Raw genomic sequence first — 8,098 nt, forward strand, 5'->3', positions numbered from 1 at the left:
TCTGTATTCCGGCAGGCATAGTGGGTTCCCTCCAGTGCTAAGCACCTCTGTAATCACTTTTAACCCATGTAACAGAGCAAGGAAGTCATTTCCCTAAATGGGAATTATGAGGGCTCTATTATAACATTTGTACATTCTATTTAAACTGTTAAATCTAGCTTTCTAGCGTAATATGACATTTAATAAATTTAATGTAAATCGACAAATTTAAAATTTTCCGTGAACATATTTAGATATCTATTATTTCTTGACACTTATATATTATATTAATATACATACAGAAATTACACGTCAAAGTCAGTGTGAAAAACAAGTAAGGTGGCCCTTTCTCAAATTGAATTCAATCCGTGAAATCACGTGGCTGGGCCATGTTTTGTTTTATAATGTATTTTTCATTGTCAAATGTTATAGTTTATTTTTGTTATTTGGCATAAAAATAATGCGTCTTTGGTACTGACTTTGTCAAGTTACAAAACGATTTAAGTAATATTACTTAAAGGTTTGCCTTGAAATAGCGACTAAATTTTAGATATATATATTTGTATTATTAATAAAAAATATATATGGAAACCACTATTTAAATACATTTTGTAAATACTTATTACGTACATAGAAAATAATGATTGTGTTTATATTTACGATATAGTATAAATATAAACAATGTAACACCGCCGTAGATACTACGTCGTAGAAACATTGCGCGTAGCTGGTACCGAGAGCTTTACAAACTAATTTGTTACTTCTTGTAAAGATACTTATAAATTAAGAATTTAACATTGTGGTTAATTGGCATTAAATTATTTTGTTCGACTGTTTTATTTATACATTTCCACTTATCTAATCGTGCGATGTGTGTCTACTAGTTACTTGAGGATTTATTAGACATTTACATATCATAAAGTAAAAGAGTGGAACTCCCTTCCTGCTGAACTGTTCCCCGACAAGTATTACCTGGCCCTCTTTAAAGAACGAGTGAATAGGCACTACCTAGGCAAGCATGCTCCACTATCGTTCACATCGTCACTTACCACTAGGTAAGATAGCGGAGAAATGTTTGCCTATATACAATAAAAAAAAGACATTGATAAATAAAGAGCATTGTAGCTTCTTCTTATATTCCAATTTTTGCTGCTTATGCTTCAGATATACTCGTATTATAGTAAATTCCACTGTGCGACAACGGACTCATTCATGAATTATATTAAGTAAATATGTTTGAGATTATTACAATATCTATCTGCAATACTCGATTTGGAAGTTTATATAAAATACAAATTCATTATATCATCCAATTTTTCCATTCCAATAAAACGAATTTTTAGAATTTAGTTATTATTTCTCATTGTCTCAGTAATTGCGCAACGGTGTTGTGTTACTAACTACATGATATGGTCAGCCAGATGTTAACTGAGCTATGAAATATCAATTATTATTAGTTACTTTATTACATTAATTACGCGAAAATAAAACGAATAAATAAAAGCTCATTAATATAATTAAATCGAATACGGTTAATATAACTATGATTGTACATGTGGATCTAATTTAATCAGCTTCATACTGTATCCCAAATACAACTAGGTAGGCAGAGGGAACCTACTGCTAAGACACTCCGTTCCCGTCTTGAGTAGCGGGACTCAACCTTGCCTTGGTGCCAGAGCGAAGAAATGAAAATATTATACTATATACTTATAGATAATTATTATATTTATTACCTAGAGTGGATATCAAACCCACTACCGTTGCGTTACATTCATTGTGCCCTTCCGCCATGACAGCCTCAATGCGAATGATTATATAATTTAGACGCAAGTCCCTTATGGTGCGTCCTTTTATCCTGAATATCCAGATTTAGTCATTTATTATTAAGCCTCAGGATCATGGCGTCCAATTAACCTTGTTACGACGTGAATTGTGTTTTTGTGTTTCGGTCACATTTTTTGTAATCCTAACACATTTTAGTAAATACTTGTATTACGAACTTACATAACGAAGTTATAGTCTAATATACATATTTTTAAATGCAATCTACATGTTTATGTACATTAGTTATGCTTTAATTTATAGTTTTAATGTCTTATTTATTAGACAAAGTTAATAGTTTGCAAATTTAAGAGTTTTGACGCGAAACTCAAAGCCATACTTATTTAACAGAAATTATATTAAATACAAACATTACCAGATAAATTTTAACTCAAAAACTATTAGTATCTATTATAAATCTACAAGTTATTTGTAAATATTAGTAGTGATCTTATCTATATCTATTTAACCGACTTCTGTAAGAAAAGGAGGTTATCAATTCGACTGTATTTTTTTTTTTAGATATATATTTTATTTATTTATTTATTTAATTTTATATGTTCCTCATCAGATATACAATGCGCATATCAGATAGACATAGATAAAGTTCTAAAACCATGGAACGTCTCGAAAATTGAGCGGAAAACGAGGAGAAACGGGGTGTCTCAAAACAATGTTCATAGCCTGTCTGTTCAAATAATGTTCTGTGCGAAAAGGAACGGGAAGCTGCTTTTTTTACTTATATAAAAGAAGTCCAGAATCTATTTTAATGGAACATACTAAGCTTCAACATTTTAAGCTAAGACTATCACTGTTTTATATTTAGCATACCATAAATCTGTAGATTCATTAGATAATCTATTAAACATAACATTTATCGGTTCGTTACAATAATAAATTCTACAGTCACATTGTGTAAATATCAAAATCTGGTTTGTGTGGGCTTCGTGCAATGTCTATGTGTTAATGTATGCAAAATCGTAGGTACACTAAGATATTTTTTTTCAGCTTCAAGCTATGAAAATATTAATTATCCTTATATTATTCCTGAATGGGAATCGAACCCACATTCATCACTTCTACATCACATTGTGCTACTACGCTACGACGGCCTCATTTAAATTAAATGTTAAATTTTAAAACTACGCTATTAAGTTCCACAACCTGATAATTGACTCTATAAAAAAAAAACAAAAATGACCCATGACAAAATTTTCTCAGCATAGTGTGCGAAAATACTGTAGATGAGATACACTTTCTTACATTATTTATTTTTGGGATAAGTCGTAAATTCTTTAAAGTTATATGATAATTTGATTTAGGCTAAAAATAAAACGACTTCCGTCATGAGTTCCCAGTCAGAGGAATTTCAGTTTATTACTCAATAAAATTCTTAATCACATCAAAAGTCGAATCTTAAAAACGTTAATGCATATTTACTGTCTGTACTATGAATGGTCTAAAAATAATATAGTTCGCTAGCCATGTGAATAAATTTTATTAATAAATATTTATTCGTTTAATAAATTTTAGGGCTCGTGTGACTTTATATATATAATATTACTTGCTGCAAAACCACGAGTTTGAATTTACGTAGTTAACATGTTAGTGTTGATTGAGTTTGTGGTTTATTTCATTTTCAAATACAGCACAACATTAATTAACACTAAAAGATCTGAAATATCTAATAATGGATAAAAAATTGAAAACTTCAAAAACTTATAAAAGACATTACAGGAGCTTCAGACAATCTTAATAAATTAGATTATCAGTTAAAAAGTGCAATACTCCGATACAATAATACCCAATGCCAAGTGGATTACACATTCGTCGAACGTGATTCTTGCAAATAATATTCCTCGTTCTTAGAACACTTGACTCACTAGAGCTGAACATATTGTGGAGATGTCTTCATGAAAGCGCATTGTTTCAAATATTATACTTTGTACGGTAATTTATCGCTTCATTTATCTATCTATATATATATATATATATCTATATATATAAAATCGAAAGGTCACTCACTCATCACGAAATCTCAGAAACTACATGTGCTAGGAATCTCAAATTTTGCATAGGAGTTACTTATAGGACGTAGGTGCTCGCTAAGACGGGAATTTGCAATATTCAACTTCTAAGGGTTTGTTTTTGGGGTTGAAAATTTGTATGAAACGTGTTGTCGTTACTAAATGCAAATTAATATCTCAAATTTTGCATAGACGTCACTAGGACGTAGTCATGGAGACAGAAATTAATAATAACATAGTTCACGCGGGTGAAACCGCGAGCGGGCCGCTAGTATATATATATATAAAATCGAAAGGTCACTCATCAAGAAATCTCAGAAACTACATGTGCTAGGAACGTAAAATTTTGTATAGGAGTTATTTATAAGACGTAGGTGCTCGCTAAGACGAGAATTTGCAATATTCGACTTCTAAGGGGTTGTTTTTGGGGTCGAAAGTTTGTATGAAACTTCGTTACTACAAATGCTAGGAGCCTCAAATTTTGCATAGACGTCACCAGGACGTAGTCATGGAGACAGAAATTAATAATAACATAGTTCACCCGGGTGAAACCGCGAGCGGGCCGCTAGTATTAATATATATTTAAAATCTCATAAGGCTTTTTATTGAAAATATATGTTATTATTAATAATATTAATTATTATTTATATTATATTGATTCTACGTTTGAAACTTTCACACTCATCCACGTGAGACCTGAAATAACTTTATTACTTTTTAAATACATTTAACAATATCGTATATAAGATTTTCAGAGTACTCAAACAATGATAATCTCGAACAAGTTTCTCGTAAATGTCTAATTTACGAGAAACTTGTTCGAGATTATCATTGTTTCGTTTCAGCTTGACAATTTCACAAAGACAAATTAAACTTGTATTAATCAGGTATCTTCACTTTGTTTATGTCTATAGTTGTATCTATAATGAGAATTGGTATTAAACGATAGTTTATATTTACAGGAATAATTTATATTATATTTAATATTTTTATATAAGATATAAAAAAATGTATATTATTGGCGGAGTTTAATAACGTAATAGAACAAAAAATCATGATTTTTAAAGATTTCATGTCTGTCGGTTTGTCTATGCATTTCTTCGAGCTAATCTCAGAAACAGCGTAATCGATTTAATTGCAGTTTTCACTTTACCATTTAGTGCTTGTTTTATTTCAAACGGGTAATAAATAAAAAAAATATACCATTTGAAAGTTGTTCGACAAAATTGTTGAAACTGAACAATAGATTTGGCTGAAACTTTACTTTTCACGATAGGTATTTCATTTTGAAAACAATATTATTAATAGAAAACGAAAGTAATGCCGATTAGTAAATTAATAATTAAGTAGTTCGTGCGGGCGAGCCGCGAGCGGGTCGCTAGTGTTATTATAATTCTACTGAAATTTATAATATAATATTGTAACATGCTGTAAAAAGATATAAGCGACATATAAATGTATATTGGATATGATATTGGATTTAAATTATGTATTAGCCATTTATCGGTAAATTAATTGTCATTTCAAACATACATACGTGAAGGTTTTGCATTAAAATTTCATAAATATGGTAATAAGATTATGTTATGATTATCTTGGATTGTTTTAATATATTTTAGTACCTTTTAGTCGATAATTTGTGGAATTCTCAATGTTATTTAAACACAACGTCTTTGTCCGGCTCTTGGAAGTTGGTAGAGGAAGCTGTTTCAATATTTTGCAGTTATCTCAGAATTTTGCTTATTTTTACTTTTACATATTGTAGTTATGTATTCCCAAAAATTATGCTAAAGAAATGTATTATATATACCAGTATAATATATCAAATTAATCAAAACAATGACTACTGGAGACGTTTAATATCTAGACTATCTAGTTATATAATTTATTTGCTATTGTTATATTGTATAAAGGATGCGCACGTTACCAAAAAGGAATGACATATAAATACACAGGAGGAGCATAACCAGTTTTCTAAATATAATTTCTTATTGTATCACAAGTCAAGTTATAAAAATAAACAGGATTACTTGTCGCCCACTGCTTTTGGACTGTGTGACTCACTCGCGTTGTGATGATGTATAGTTCTTCCTAGTATATTATCTAGCTAATACTTTAATCTATTATTCTAATATTTTCTTTTCCGCTAATGTCTAAGCTAATAAAGGTCCATTTGTATACTCAAATCCAGTATTTTAGATACTATTTTTTTGTCTATTGTTCCCCATTTTTCAGCTTCACGCTGTATCCCACATGTAGCATGGTAGGCAGAGAACCTGGTATTAAAACCATTATTTAATCGGCCGAGCTCCAGATGTAGTGTATTCCGTAACTCAACGCAGCGCTTTGTTCCACTAGAATAACTAATTCCCTAGAGAAGGCATCGAACTCGCAAGCATTGCATGATTATTATTATTTTTTTAAATACAAATTCGTGACTAATTTGTAATTTATAGCATTCATTCAAACACACAATTGCGACAGTATCAGTAAAAACGTTTGATATGGTAAAAATACGGCGCTTTACACCTGCACTCCTGGCACAAAAAGTTGGCGTGTTATTACAAAAAATATATATTGTATGATTTTCTCGGCTGGCGTCATATAATGTAACGGAATTTTTCATTATTGTTTATAATTATCCAGAATACGGAAAAGTCTTTATCGACGCCATTCGAATGTGTAACACGGTGTTAACCTTATGTAAACATGTCTTAATGAAGCGTCTGCATCGATATTCTGCAGGAAACAATTTATTTTTATGAAAGTATCCATATATAACGCGGGTACTTAACAAACATTGATCGTGGACGCGAAGTTCGGAAGTATCTTACAAGGTACGTATGTCATTTACTAAATGCCTACCAAATTCCTTTGTGACATCTTAAGCTCGGCACCCTAATTTGTCGGGCGCCACTGTGGAATCTCCCTGATGTCAAAAGTCCGGTCAAAAACCTTACCTGAGATCATAGCGATGTTTGTGATCCCTGTTCACTTCGTCCCCTTTTTCTCATAGTCCCTACGAAGTTTGTACACATTAACATCTTAAGTCACAGTTCAATGGCCTCGAGTTCAAAGAGAACTTCTTTGTTTAGTTATCTCGCGTAATGAAAAACTTAATTTACCTTAACATGAACTTAATTTACCCGAAACACTTTCTAGGGTAAGACGCTTACTTAAAATAACTTCCTTACATCTTTTAGTATCCTTTTAGTTGATTATAAAGAATTAATCTCATTAGAAGGTATTCGTATTTGAGAATATATTCGTGTGCCTAAATTTTATTACTTACTAATATAACAATAGAAATAAATGATGAAATAAATAGTTGATTTTATATAGATTCAAATATTCATAAAGCTAGGTAAAATCACGTGCAAAGCTGCACTTTATCCGCGCCACGTTCCAATATCGATCAAATATAGTCAGCGACGAAGCTTAAAAGTTTCTTGCAGTTTCTGACGTTTTGAATATAATCAATCCTATTATATTTTAAATTTGACACCCTTTTAAAATTCCTTACTTAATGTTATATTTTAAATTTATAAATATATTAAGTACACATAACTTTTATAAGTACTAATTATATATAATTTCCCCGAGTAAGAATCGAACCCACAACCAGTCGCCAAATGAACACATAAGTGTTAATAGAAACAAATAAAATAATGCTAGTAACTACTGCACCATGGACGTAATTTTTAAATCGAAAGTGAGACGACCTGTCTCAAAAATAAAATTAAGAGATTCATCACTACGATTATCTTATAGTCAAGTATGAAATATTACATATGTATATACAGATCTATGTTTTATTTATATTTCCTCGATATATTACGAGTTTACTGGGATAATAAACTGGCTAGGAACATTTCAAAAACAGTGAGTCACGCGTGTTGTTCTCAGTGCGAGTACAACGCGGCGTGGCAAATTCAGGTCAAGCGTGGCCTCGGTTAAGGCCGTAAGAAACTACTCGCTTGCACTTTTCTTTAAAATTCATAGATATTAACTAATTGAATTGAAATATATGATATAGAGATAAAAATATAAGAAAAAACAGACAATAGAAAAACATAAGAAAAACAAACGGACAGAAGCGTGAGAATAGTCGAAGGTTCGATTACCACTCGGAGGAATAAATTATTTAATATTTTAATTTTCTTTGCTCTGGTAATGACGCAGAAACGCAGTGGTCAACACGGAATGCCTTGAAAATATGGCGAAAATCGGGGAACGAAGTATTTTAACAGTAGGTTCCATTTGCCTAT

Source organism: Heliconius melpomene, chromosome 1 (assembly GCF_056956725.1).
Source record: "Heliconius melpomene rosina isolate 202511_hmr_F chromosome 1, ASM5695672v1, whole genome shotgun sequence".
Taxonomy (NCBI): domain Eukaryota; kingdom Metazoa; phylum Arthropoda; class Insecta; order Lepidoptera; family Nymphalidae; genus Heliconius; species Heliconius melpomene.